The sequence below is a fragment of the Cicer arietinum genome, chromosome 3 (genome assembly GCF_000331145.2).
Source record: "Cicer arietinum cultivar CDC Frontier isolate Library 1 chromosome 3, Cicar.CDCFrontier_v2.0, whole genome shotgun sequence".
NCBI lineage: Eukaryota > Viridiplantae > Streptophyta > Magnoliopsida > Fabales > Fabaceae > Cicer > Cicer arietinum.
In genome coordinates, this window is record NC_021162.2 from 49,208,868 (window position 1) to 49,223,923 (window position 15,056).

A 15,056-nucleotide genomic window follows, 5' to 3' on the forward strand; every position below is an offset into this window, starting at 1 on the left:
ATCATTATTTTACAAAAAAAAAAAATAATGTGAAACCAAATAATAAGAAATTACACCAAAATAATTCAGTATTTCTTATGCCACCACCACACATCAATACAATTAGAAGGTTTAGGAGATCAAATCTTGTAACCACTTTGATAAGGAAGTCAATTATCCTCCTAAACATGAATTTGGTAACCATTTCCTACTCTTTTAATACCAGCTTTCTCAATAACATATAAATAGGATTACAAAAAATTTCTCCATGTATAACTTGGACAGTAATCCTAAATTTTAACTCATAAAAAGAGTGCATTAAAAAATATATATTAAATAATAGATTATTAACATTATTTAAATAAAAAAGAGTAGAGTAGGGTAGAGTAGCGTGAAATTAAATATTGGTCAAATTTATAGTTTAAATATTTTATGATGAAATAAACAAATTAACTTTTATATAAAAATGAAAATAAAAATAAATAATGAAATAAAATAAAAGAAATGTCAGAACTTCCATAAAGTTAAAAAGAGATTTCACTACCTTTCATCCATTTATAATTCTTTTAAAGAACTAAAGAATGAAATATTATTCCATTTCATATTTATTGAACTACTTACACGTGAAAGTTTACTTTTAACTATATTTAATATAATAGATTATTTGAATGGTGCTTTGTGAATCATGCATTTGGTGCTTAACCAAATCATATATATGTTATGAAGATCATGTATGTTATGAAATTTAAATATTTAAGAAAAGAGATGACTCAAAATAACATGAAACACCGTTCCCTTTCTCTTTCTTTACGCACTTTTAACGATGTGGTATAAGTATCTCCATCTAGATTTCTCTCACTCTCACTTATTTAAAATATCTTATTTTCACTTTTATTTTATTAACTTATACAACACCTATGTCTTACATGTTAATTCATTCTTCTTATTGATTTTTCGTTAAGAATAATCATCAATTATGACTAAACGATAATTAAATTTTATTTTGTCAATAATACCAAATTTTATTTTATCAACAATATCATAATAGTACATTGAAAGTTTTTGACATAATTTGGTTGGTTGAGTCTTCCAATCCTTTGATCATGGATATAAAATATTTATATATATATATATATATATATATATATATATTAAATAAAAAATAATTTTTCTAACTAAAATGATTTTTTAAAAATAAAAAACAAGTCCCTTAGAAATAGTCTAAAATCTTATGTTCCTGCTATTTGAACCAGTTTCATCCTACGAAAGGTTCATCGCGTTCATCTCCTAAGATACTAGTGTTGACAGCGGGGTCGGCAGGACACTTCGAATTTTCGCGGACGGAAAGCCTAGTTCTCTTCTTCATCTAAAAAAGATATTGTTAGAATTAGATTTGTTATTTTTTTCATTTATTTAAAATTATTTGTCCATTCTTATAATCAAAAATTCTATTGTATACTTAGAAAAATAAAAAATAAAAGACAATTGAGTTCATATCAATCCCTTACCAATTATTTCTTTTTTCTATTTATTTCTATCTGACGGAAACATCTTTAAATTCGTATAAATCTCAGAGTGCGTCCCGCCTCTTTTGTTGCATATAATAATTTCACGTGATGTTTTTGTTTTGGAATCAGTGTTGATTTTCAATTTAGATGTTATGATTTTTGTTTGAATTTCATGTACTGTTTTGCTTATTGTTGTTGCATACAAGTGTTGATTTTTGTTTCCATTTAATCTTCACTGAAAAAACAATATTTTATGTTTCCTAAATTGGTTGATTTATTGAACAAGATTTTCTAATAAACACTATAGGCGTGAGTTTTGTGAGGTTGCTTTGAACAAAGAAATGACCGTTTTAGAATACCACGTTTCAACTCTTTTATATCGGTCACCTCAAATAAAAAAATTTAGTTAAGCTCTATCATACACCTAAATACAATTTATCATAATAATAATCAGAATAATAAAGAATTTGGAAATCAAAAAATCTCGGTAACATTACATTTGTGAAAACTGATCGTGTCTTATAGATTTTCTTTTTGTAGCAGCTCCACAATTAACCATCATTTAAACAAACTGCCACATCGCTGATCGTTATTTTTCAGTTTTTGAAAGAAAAGACCAAAAAAGCAAGCACCTTTTCATTATCTTAATGCATATTTAGATAAATGAAAGATCATGAAATTTTTACTTTAATTATTTTTAAATTTACATAGTAACACACAATATGTTCTAATTTGAATTAAAAAAAATTGTATCTAACTCACCTACCTCTATAAGACATGTGCCTTCCTATTTGAATCTTTGCATAGAAAGTAAAACTGAAATAAATAATACTAAAATAAATAATTAGGTCTATAAACTTTAGGCCACTTCTGATTCTGGTTGTCTGTGTTTGACCTCTGAGTCTTGCTTATTGTTGTTGCATACAAGTGTTGATTTTTGTTTCCATTTAATCTTCACTAAAAAAAAACAATATTTTATGTTTCCTAAATTGGTTGATTTATTGAATAAAATGTACAAGATTTTCTAATAAACACTATAGGCGTGAGTTTTGTGAGGTTGCTTTGAACAAAGAAATGACCGTTTTAGAATACCACGTTTCAACTCTTTTATATCGGTCACCTCAAATAAAAAAATTTAGTCGAGCTCTATCATACACCCAAATACAATTTATCATAATAATAATCAGAATAATAAAGAATTTGGAAATCGAAAAACCTCGGTAACATTACATTCGTGAAAACTGATCGTGTCTTATAGATTTTCTTTTTGTAGCAACTCCACAATTAACCATCATTTAAACAAACTGCCACATCGTTGATCGTTATTTTTCAGTTTTGAAAAAAAAGACCAAAAAAGCAAGCACCTTTTCATTATCTTAATGCATATTTAGATAAATGAAAGATCATGAAATTTTTACTTTAATTATTTTTAAATTTACATAGTAACACACAATATGTTCTAATTTGAATTAAAAAAAAAAAAAAAATTGTATCTAACTCACCTACCTCTATAAGACATGTGCCTTTCTATTTGAATCTTTGCATAGAAAGTAAAACTGAAATACATAATACTAAAATAAATAATTAGGTCTATAAACTTTAGGTCACTTCTGATTCTGGTTGTCTGTGTTTGACCTCTAAGTCTTGTTCAAACTCTTTACTAAATACATAAAAAAACTTTTATAATTGTATGAAAACAAACTGAAAAGAAATAAATTAATAGTAATAAAAATCAGTATAATGGTGATCAATTAACAATTATTTCCTTGTCTTTTATGTATCTTCACAAACAAAAAAATGTTTATAAATAATCCCAATAAAACAAAGTGAGAAAAAAGAAGAGAGGAATATCGAGTAAAAAAAGAGAGAATAATAGCAAAAATAAGGAGGAGTGCACATTTTAAACTTGATATAATGCAAAACCAATACAACATTAGGTATCGAGTTTCTTATCCTCCTCTAATTTTCTTTTTATTAGCTTCTTTGTATGATAAGTTTTTATTTTTCTTAAGCTATTGCCCCTGTTTATTGTTTGCAACACATGTACTAAAAAAACATAAATAATTTATGCTAATAAATCAATCAACAATTAAAACAAACTTCAACCCATTGTAACATAACATAAAACTCATATCATGACTTTATCAAATAACTCATAAAATCATAACAAAAAATTAGATCAACAAATAATTTTTTTTCTTAGGATTAGAATTGATAAAATCTTATCAAAAAAACTTATATCATGCATTTTTCACTCTCCTCATCGTCATTTTTTTTTTTTTGCATTAATGACTCTTCATCATATGCATATTTTCCCACTATTTTAGTCTTATTTATCCTCAATCATTAGTTAAATTAAGGATTTATTTGATATATTTTGTTGATTTTTGTTCTTTGAGTTGATAAAATGTTTTGTGTTTTTATTTCGTTGATTAAGTAGGAATTTGTCGTAATTTTACATTGCGTTTTGTTTTAGTGCAGTGCTGAATTTTGGTGAGAAATCAACATGACATATGTAGAGTATTTCAACCATATCTGGAGTTGTAGATGTTCAATTGGAGTCAAACCAAGTGCAAATGAAAGCTAAGATCCATAGCTACAACTTTCATGAAGACTCCGGAACCAAATTCAGTCTCGAAAGAGGAGCAAAATGCAATATACGCCGGACAACAGATGTTGAGCGCCCGAGCGCGCCCAAGCGCAAGCCAAGCGCTTTTTCCAGCATCTCCTGCTGCCCAAACGCGTTGGAGCGCGTTTTTCCGCGACTGGGGCGCGCAACCCGCACCAGCAATGATAAAAACACAGATTTTTACTGTTTTAGGGATCTTTTTCACTATTGGGAAGTGAGGAGACTTGTGCCCTAGCATAGAATCATTCTAACATCATTGGAGCAGTTTTATCAAGAATCATTCACGAATCCTTCTTGTAATTCTTCTCTAATCTCTATCTCTTTTATTTCTGTCATGAGTAACTAAACCCTATTTGTTAGGGATGAGTGTAACAAGATGAAACCCTTATTTTTATGATTTGATTTCTAGTTATATGAATGAGTTTATTGAATTATTTTTCTCATCTCTGTGCTTAATGCTTTTTATTGCTTGATCAACATTAAAATGTTCTACGATTTGTATTTTGAAACGGAAGTGGACTTTAAGAATGCTTGAGATGAGAAATTCAGGAATTTGTAGTCTAGACATAGGTGCAGGTCATAAAACCAATTAAATTAGTCATGAAACCAATTAAACCAATGAAATCAATAACTAGGATCAAATTAGACACCAAGATTGGATTCGAAGTGAAACTCATCCCTGACATTTTTCAATTTATAAAAGATCAATTTTACTAATGCTGTCAATTTTAATTATTATTTCAATCAACTTGGGAACTTTTTGTTCAATTTTAGTAACTAAATATAATTCAATAGTAAAACGCAATCCTTGAGTTCGACACTCGGTACTGCCGTTTTAATTATTACTTGCAACGATTCAGTACACTTGATGAAACGCTATCAAGTTTTTGGCGCCGTTACCGGGGATTGCCATATCACTATTGAATTTAATTTATTTATTTAATTGAAATTTTTTGCTCTGCAATAAATTTTTTTATTTTTTTTTATTTTTTTTATTTGTTGAACTTGCTAATGTCATGTCTAGTGGTTTGTCTCTTCTTTGTTTGAGATAATTATTCGCTGTAGAGCATGCGGAAGATTATAATGATGATATTCTACTACAATTATATGAAGAGTGTGATACTTATCTCATATCGGGTATATGTCGCATGATTGAGGGGCAAATCTTGAGCTATACATTTTTAAAACATCACCCTCAAATCCCTCTGATGCAGCCTCTTAGGTGTGACTTTTGCGGAGAAGCACATAAGAATGGAAATTGTGCTGATGACCTTGCCGAACTAGTAGAATATGAAGATTTTTTTACACGGTGTAACGTCCTTTATCAATTATCAAATGAAGTTCAAAGTTTTAGTTGACATGTAACCCTCAATCCTAGTATCTTTTTCAACAAGGCCAAAAGGCACAGCTTTTAAAAAAACAACTCAAATAACGCCCTTTATTTTAAAAATTAATCAAATATAGTTATACCATCAATTCTCTTCTAGGGATGGCAATGGGTAGGGTTTGGGTAGGGTACTATAGTACCTGTCCCCATACCCGCGATTTAAAAAAATACTCATACCCGTGCCCGTACCCTCTAGGGTATCAACTTTAATACCCGTACCCTTACCCTCTGGGGACTTAAGTGCCCGTACCCATACCCATTACCCACGCTTTAACTAAAAAAATCGATAAATAAATGATATTGTTGTGATTAAATTTAAAAATTATTCAAATATCTTAAATCCAATCATGAAATGTTATAAACCAAAATATTTTCTAACTCAACATTTCAAATGAACACTCGTTACAATAATACTATTTGAGATATTTAAATATCCATAATTATATTTTATGAAGTTGCAAGTCATACGATAATACTATTTGAGATAATTGATGCAAAGTTGCAAGTATAATTATAAAGTCACGATTAATAAGACATAACTATTAGTTATAAAATCACAATTATTTACCTATTTATCATAATCAGATTCTTAAAAAGTTTGCAAACATTTATCTTTCAATTATAAATATTATAGTGATCTAATGATATTAATAGATGTTAAAACATAAAAGAAAATAATTAATTAAATTAAACACTAATATAATACATAAATAAATAAATAAATAATATATTTATATAAGTGCGGGTGCGGGGCGGGGTGGGTACTATAGTACCCGTACCCGCACCCATACCCGCTTAATTTTGCGGGTAATTACCTGTCCCCATGCCCATACCCATTATGCGGGTTTTTACCCTACCCATTGTGGGTTTTTTTTGCGGGTACCCACTGGGTATGGGTCTAATTGCCATCCCTAACCTTGACAGTAGTTGAGACGTCAAGCTAATGACTTTAAAGAAGCGCTTATTGGGAGGCAACCCAATTTTGTATCCTTTGCACCGTATTTATTTATTGCATTTCAGATTTATTTTACTCCATTTAGTTCCAATTTTAGTCTCTAATTGCTAGTTCTCTTAGTTTTGATGTTTGGTTTGAGCAAGGAATCAAAAAGATGCGTTGAGAAGCGATTGTACAGCTCCAAATGACAGAACGCGCTTGAAGCGCTTTTTCCAAGTGTGGCCACTGTAACTGCGCGCCTGAAGCACGCCCAAGCGCACCTGAAGCGCTTTTTCCAGGACCTAATGGCAACCCAACACAAAGCAAAACGAACTAAGGTCGCAAGTACATCATTCGCTCAACAGACACCAGGAGGCATGTTTTATGATGATCTATTTCCTCACCAGTATACTGGCGACCATAGCGGCACAGGAGCGGACGATCTAAACGAGAATCCTTGAACTACTACACTTAAAGAAGTTTTCTTCCTTTTTTTTTTTCTTTATGTTGTTTGTCATGTTTCTTTCCGTTTTCCCGTTTTCTTTGTTTAATGTCAGTGTATGTTGACTTTCTTTTATTCATGTTTTTTGTTTTTTCCTTTCACTATATGTGTACTATGATGAAACAGTCGTACTGACTTGCACTTAATCTTAAAATTTCTGTTTGTGATTTCGCAAGTTAAATTTCATTTCTTAGATTATGTTATTGCTCAAGTCGACAAGCCTTCCTAATGCATGCATTCTTGATTACTAAATGGTTGTAGAAGGCTAATATGCCATCAATTTTTCAAAAATACAATTTTAACTTTTCTGAAGCATGTTGGCTTTATTTTGATGGTTCATACTCTCTCTTATTATCCTAGCTGTGAGTTTTTGAGCCTAAACACTTAAATTCTTTGTTGTGTGATTATCCAGACATGTGTTATCCCTCTAGAACTTGCACTAATTCTGACTTGCATCACTTGTAATTTATGCATACATTGAGGCAATTTTATTGGTCGTTTGAGCCTTTTTAACTACCCTATGAAAATTTTACCCTTTGCTAGCCCCTTTGAGCCTTGCCCTTTTATTTCGGTTACTAGCCACATTACAAGCAAAACACCCGACTTTAATTAAATCATCTTACTTGGATTTGAGTGATAAATTCATATGGTAGCGTGATGCATGTTCTAGGATTTGAGTGATAAATTCATAAACCTTTCTAAACACTTGAGAGAAATTTTGGTGAGATTGTTTGAAGAGAGAGTTGAATTTGATGAATGAATGCCAAGGTGTACAAATCTTGTTGTCTGTATTTTTTAAAACAACCATAGAGCATGATGAATGTTTTGCAGTAGCAAGAACTTTGAAATTTGAGTTTGATGTAATTTGAGAAATTGAATTTAAGTGTGCATTTAACAGGACCAAATATGAAATTAATTGTTGCTTGGGGACAAGCAATAGATTAAGTTTGGGGTTGTGATGACTCTTCATCATATGCATATTTTCCCACTATTTTAGTCTTATTTATCCTCAATCATTAATTAAACTAAGGATTTATTTGATATATTTTGTTGATTTTTGTTCTTTGAGTTGATAAAATGTTTTTTGTTTTTATTTCGTTGATTAAGAAGGAATTTTTCGTAATTTTACATTGTGTTGTGTTTTGGTGCAGTGCTGAATTTTTGTGAGAAATCAACATGACACATGTAGAGTATTTCAGTCATATCTGGAGTTGTAGATGTCCAATAGGAGTCAAACCAAGTGCAAATGAACGCTAAGATCCATAGCTACAACGTTCATGACGACACCAGAACCAAATTCAGACTCGAAAGAGGAGCAAAAAGCAATATATGCCGGACAGCAGATGTTGAGCGCGCCCGAGCGCGCCCAATCGCAAGACAAGCGCTTTTTCCAGCATCTGCTACTGCCCAAACGCGCTGGAGCGCGTTTTTCCGCACCTGGGTGCGCGACCCGCTCCAGCAACCATAAAAACGCATATTTTTACTGTTTTAGTGATCTTTTTCCCTATTGGGAAGTTGGGAGACTTGTGCCCTAGCATAGAAACTCAAAGACGATCGTTTCTAACATCATTGAAGCAGTTTTATCAAGAATCATCCATGAATCATTCTTGTAATTCTTCTTTAATCCTTATCTTTTGTATCTCTGTCATGAGTAACTAAACCCTATTTGTTAGGGATGAGTGTAACCAGATGAAACCCTTATTTTTCTGATTTGATTTCTAGTTATATGAATGAGTTTATTGAATTATTTTTCTCATCTCTGTGCTTAATGCTTTTTATTGCTTGATCAACATTAAAATGTTCTACGATTTGTATTTTGAAACGGAAGTGGACTTTACAAATGCTTGAGATGAGAAATTCATGAATTTGTAGTCTAGACATAGGTGCAGGTCATGAAACCAATTAAATTAGTTGCAAAGCAATAATTTACAAGAGAATTTCTATACGGTAATGCTTAATTCTAATCTTAAATCCACTAAGGAATTAGGGGTTACTTTGGAATTAAAGGTTCTGTCACTAAGACATTAGGGCAAGAATAATAAAGAGAATTCGGTAATAATTCAATAAAGGAATTCAGTAACTAGGATCAAATTAGACACCAAGGTTGGATTCGAAGTGAAACTCATCCCTGACATTTTTCTCATTATAAAAGATCAATTTTATTATTGTTGTTAATTTCAAACATTATTTCAATCAGCATCATATGCTTTATCAAGGTCAAGTTTGAAGAAGATCATTATTATATTATTTTTAGAACAATAAAAATTAAGGCTTATTGTAAATATTTTTAACCGTAGGAAACATGAGATCAAATTGTGGCTCAAACATGACTCCATTAAGAAATACTTTGTCATTGAGGGTTATCAAACCAGATGTAAGCAACCTTAAGAATATTGATTGGAAGTTGATAAAAGTACAAAATGTAAACTTTATGGGGAAATTCGGTAAAATTTTGGATTTACTTGATCTTAATAAGCAAGTGGATGCCCTTATAACGTGGGCCTAATGATATGACCATACCCCTCATTGAAAACAATTATTGAAACACTTGATTACCCTATAACGGAAATAGAAGAAAATAGAACCAACAAAGATGATTCGATCGGGTTCCCAAGAAAATATCTTGAAGAGAAAACAATAAACTTAGCGAGAGATGGAAAACATAACACTTTCATGGATGTGGTCTCCTTATTTATATATGGAGTTGTTTTATTTCCAAACATTAAGGGGATAACCCAGTACATACAGTTCTAGCTGACATTTACTACACGCTCGACTTCCATCATGAGAAACAGGGGGTTAATCCATGACTGCTCACCAATACTCTATCTTTGGTTTCTCAAACATGCTTTCCAAGAGGTACATGAGTTAAGAACTAATAGCAAAAAGGAGTGGCCAACATTCTGGCAAATCTCAACGAACGATCTAGTGGTACTCATAAAGTCAGGATATAAATGAAGTAATTTGTAGATGCAGAATCTTTGTTGATATTCCCCTCATGAGAACTAAGAGGTGTATAAATTATAGTCCATATGTTGCATTAAGACAATTGGGTTGTCCTATGTAACAAAATCTTTTGTCATTCGTGGACGAGACGTTTGTGATGCTAGCTTGTTGCGAAGAATACGTAAGTCTTGGGGAGATGTTGTTAGAAGAGGTCAAGAATTAGAGACTAGAAGTTGTAGTACATGAGAGGAATATGATAATTGGGTGAAAAAGAGTGCATTAGAGGTCAAGTTGTCTTTACATAGCAACACCTTTGCCCCCGAAGTAGTAACAACATAATCCTTTTTCAAAATTGAAGATTTAGAGGCCAACTTAGCTCTAAAAGGACATGAAATCAAAAAATTACAACAAGAATTGGAGAGGGCTCACCAGACTTATAAAGATCTGAAGTATAAGAATACCCAACAATCGTTTATCCTTGAGAAAGTACAGAAAAATGCAAGAGAGGAAGAAGAAAGCAATGAGATAACTCAAATTTGTTTGCGGGGTGTGAATGAAGAGTTGAGACTTAGACGTGAAGAAAAGGACATGCACTAATTGAATGTCTCATGCTTAAAGAGTTACGAAAGAAATCTCGAGAAAAATATGAAGTCACTCGTCGATAAGAAGTAAATCTAAAACAACACATAGAGAGAGTAAAAGTAGAATGTGAAAGCAAGATCATGGTAGAAAGACAATGTCAATAAGAGATAGTTGAGGCATACCAAGTTGAACTTGCAAGAAAAGAAGACGAGATGCATACATAAAAAGACACTAACGAGAGACTTGTTCAAGAATGAATGTTTTGGATGGATTGCCTCTCCAAACTCTTTTATTTCACCAACTCTGCTATTAGAGATATTCCACCATTACTAAGAGCTACTGATGTGATGATTAATCATTTCTCTACCCTTTAGAATATCTCCATTTTTATTGAACCTTGTTAAAGTTTAATTGAGAAAATGGAAAATATAATTGTTCATTAGACTTTCAAATTTCATGTTTAGGCTTCTACTTTCGTTTTTAGTTTTGTTTGTTTTCTCATGTGCAATAAAACTTGTATTTCGCTTTTTCTTAATGAATTAAATTTGGCCTCACTTTTGATCTCATTGTCCTTTTTTTATTATTGGTTAAGATATTCACCAACAAGCAACCAATATGTCTTTAACATTCATGCACAATTATATTTTCATACATCAAGTTGTATACTCATCACCCATGAGGCCTCGCTCCACCCATTTACATTAATTATAAAGAAGGGAATGCACAAATATTTCAATCGTATGGTCTGCCACCAAGATCTTGGAGATTCTACAAGCACTTGGAAATAGAAATGATGGAAATCCTCTGGTAGACGAGGGGTTGCCCCAAAACACTCATGTTCATACAACGAGTGTCGCTCCACACCTTCACACTAATTATCAAGAAGGGAAGACACAACAATTTCCACCTTATGGTTCCCCCAGGTTATACCCAATCAATAGACACTCATCTCCCCAACAACAATCCGCTGGTCGTGGCTACAAATCCACTACATAGTACCAAAGAGGTTCCTCAAGTGCAACCTTCACCCCTTACTTCGAGCTTCCCTAGCTCTTTGCCACAAGGAAAAGCTACCGAAGCTATGTCGGTGACGTTAAACATACATCGTGAAGTTTGACCACTCGAGAGCCATCAATCTAAAGAAAATTGACAAGTCTTAGAAGAACGCTTGAGAGTTATTGAAGGGGGGGAAGTAATTATGGGACAAAAATTGGCAAGTCTTAAAAATCTGAGATAGAGACTCAAACTATTGACTTTTAAAATAGAGAGATTAATTTCTTGAATTAGTAAAAATAGAGGGACCAAAACTACAATAAAATCAAATAATTATCCGTTTTTATTTTTTTCAAACATAAATTGAAATATCTATTTCAAAATTATTTTTTTGAAATCGAATTTAATTAAAAACTTGTTCAAAAATAATTTTCAAAAAATAAATCAAATAATTAATATGATTCAATTCAATTCAGTTTTTATATCATAAGCACCCCTAACAACAATAATCAAAACATAATTTAAATTAGTTGAGGCATGAGGTTGTGAGGCCAATTACATCCAAAATAACATTTTTTTTAATAAAAAATGAGAGAATAAAGGAAAATCTGATTCGACCTTTGTAACTGGTTGAACAGCTAATTTTGATTTCTTTTTAATTTTACCAATTTTCTCCTCGATCCTATGATATTCGTTTAACAAATTAATTGGACGGAACACAATTTCGACTCGGTCCTATCTAACCAATTAAACCAACCAATTAAACCGGTCGGTCCTACATAGTTTTAACGGTGATGTGGGGGTCTTTTATTCAAATAACCCTATTTTAAAGAAAAAACACCAAACTATTCTATTTTGAAAAAAATATACCAAAATACCCTTTTTTTACTTTTAAGTAATAAGTCACCATTTGGAATGGCGACTTCGTTAAGGAAGTCCAAGTTCCAAATGACAACTTCCCACATAGTTTTTTTAAATAAATAAAAAAATTTCAATTTTTTTTAAATTTTTAATGGAATAACATAAATATTATATATATAATTAATTAATATAATTCATAAAAATACATAAAAATAAATAAATAAAAAATTTAAACTCATTAATATAATTTATAAAAATAGTTAAATAGAAATTTTAAATTTCGATAAAATTTTAGGAAATCCAAGTTCAAAATGCCGATTTCCCAAAGGTTTTTTTTATAAAAAAAAAGTATTTCAATTTTTATTGAAATAACAAAAGTAATATATATATATATAATTAATATAATTCATAAAAATAGATAAATAAAAATTTCAAATTATGATAAAATTTTAGGAAGCCAAAGTTCGAAATGCCGATTTCCCAAAGGTTTTTAAAAAAAAAAAAATATTTATTTCAATTTTTTTTCAATTTTTATTGAAATAACAAAAATAATATATATATAATTAATATAATTCATAAAAATACATAAAAAATACATAAAAATGCATAAATAGAAATTTTAAATTACAATATGTGAGTAGAGTTGGCTGTAACATTTAGACAATGTTTTCGAGTATGGTCAATTAATCGACATAATCCACATTTTCTTGGTACTTTTTCTTTAACGTCCATTTCAGTTCTAATATGGGTACTATTTGGACGACTTTTTTTAATTCTCCGCATTTGAGGATTGTGATAGAATGTTTGACCATCATATGTGGGCTAATATCCTTCATTAGGTATATGTGGAAACTCTTCTTTGTAGATGTTAAATACATTAACAACCTTGTACACGTCAAGTAGAGCACTAAATAGTTTTGACGAGCCTAAGAACATGCAGCTATGACATATGAACAAGGAACATGTACAACCTGAAATTTTCCACAATCGCACCATTTTCTTTGAAGGTTGACTTCAAAATGACCAATTGGTCGCACCTCTCTTGGGTTTACTGTTTCATGCACCATAAAAAAAATAATGATTTCAGTCGAATTGCATGACTTGGTGAATATTAGATTTATCAACTTCACATTTAATCTTGTTCATGCAATCGTCTGTGTATACTCGACCAGAAGCTAATGATTTCTGATGTTGTTGTCCCCTTTCTTAATATAAAACTCCCAATCTATAGTATGTTGATTGTACCAAAGCAGTGATTGGGAGATTGCGTGTACCCTTGAGCACTGCGTTGATGGACTCGGAAAAGTTTGTTGTCATGTGTTCCCATCGTCGACCTTGAGAATAAGTCATAGTCCATTGTTCTGGGGGGGATATTATCGATCCATCTTAAAGCCTCTGAATTTGCCTTCTTGATTTCATTGCGGTAATACTTGAATGATGGCTCGTTTAATGCATATCCTGTTAGAAATGATGTAAAAATTATCAAATATGATAAAGTGATAAGTGGAAAATATACTAAGAAGAATTAGATCATTACCCATACAAACAAGTTTTCTTTAAAGTTCCTTGTCCTTGAACTCTCTCATGAAATTTTGTGCAATGTGTCGGATGCAGTACACATGTGTTGACGGAGGATGATAGCGTTTCAGCAAGTGTACTGAATCGTTGCAAGTAATAATAAAACGGTAGTACCGAGTGTCGAACTCAAGGATTGCGTTTTACTATTGAATTATATTTGATTACTAGAATTGAACAAAAAGGTTCCCAAGTTGATTGAAATAATAATTAAAATTGACAGCAGTAGTAAAATTGATCTTTTATAATGAGAAAAATGTCAGGGATGAGTTTCACTTCGAATCCAACCTTTGTGTCTAATTTGATCCTAGTTACTGAATTCCTTTATTGAATTATTACCGAATTCTCTTTATTATTCTTGCCCTAATGTCTTAGTGACAGAACCTTTAATTCCAAAGTAACCCCTAATTCCTTAGTGGATTTAAGATTAGAATTAAGCATTATCGTATAGAAATTCTCTTGTAAATTATTGCTTTGCAACTAATTTAATTGGTTTCATGACCTGCATCTATCCCTAGACTACAAATTCATGAATTTCTCATCTCAAGCATTCGTAAAGTCCACTTCCGTTTCAAAATACAAATCGTAGAACATTTTAATGTTGATCAAGCAATAAAAAGCATTAAGCACAGAGATGAGAAAAACAATTCAATAAACTCATTCATATAACTAGAAATCAAATCAGAAAAATAAGGGTTTCATCTGGTTACACTCATCCCTAACAAATAGGGTTTAGTTACTCATGACAGAGATACAAAAGATAAGGATTAAAGAAGAATTACAAGAATGATTCATGGATGATTCTTGATAAAACTGCTTCAATGGCGTTAGAAACGGCCGTCTTTGAGTTTCTATGCTAGGGCACAAGTCTCCCAAGTTCCCCAGAGTCAAAAAAAATCCCTAAAACAGTAAAAATCTGCGTCTTTATGGTTGCTGGTGCGCGTCGCGCACTCCAGGCGCGCGTTGGCAGAGTCCAATACTGAGAAATGCGCTCCAAGCGTATTTCATCTGTTGTCTGATGTATTTTGCATATTTCTCATCTTTGGCTTCTGAATTTGGTCCCGGTGTCTTCACGAAAGTTGTAGATATGGATCTTAGCTTTCAGTAGCACTTGGAGTGACACTAATTGGACATCTAGAACTCCAAATATGGCTGAAATA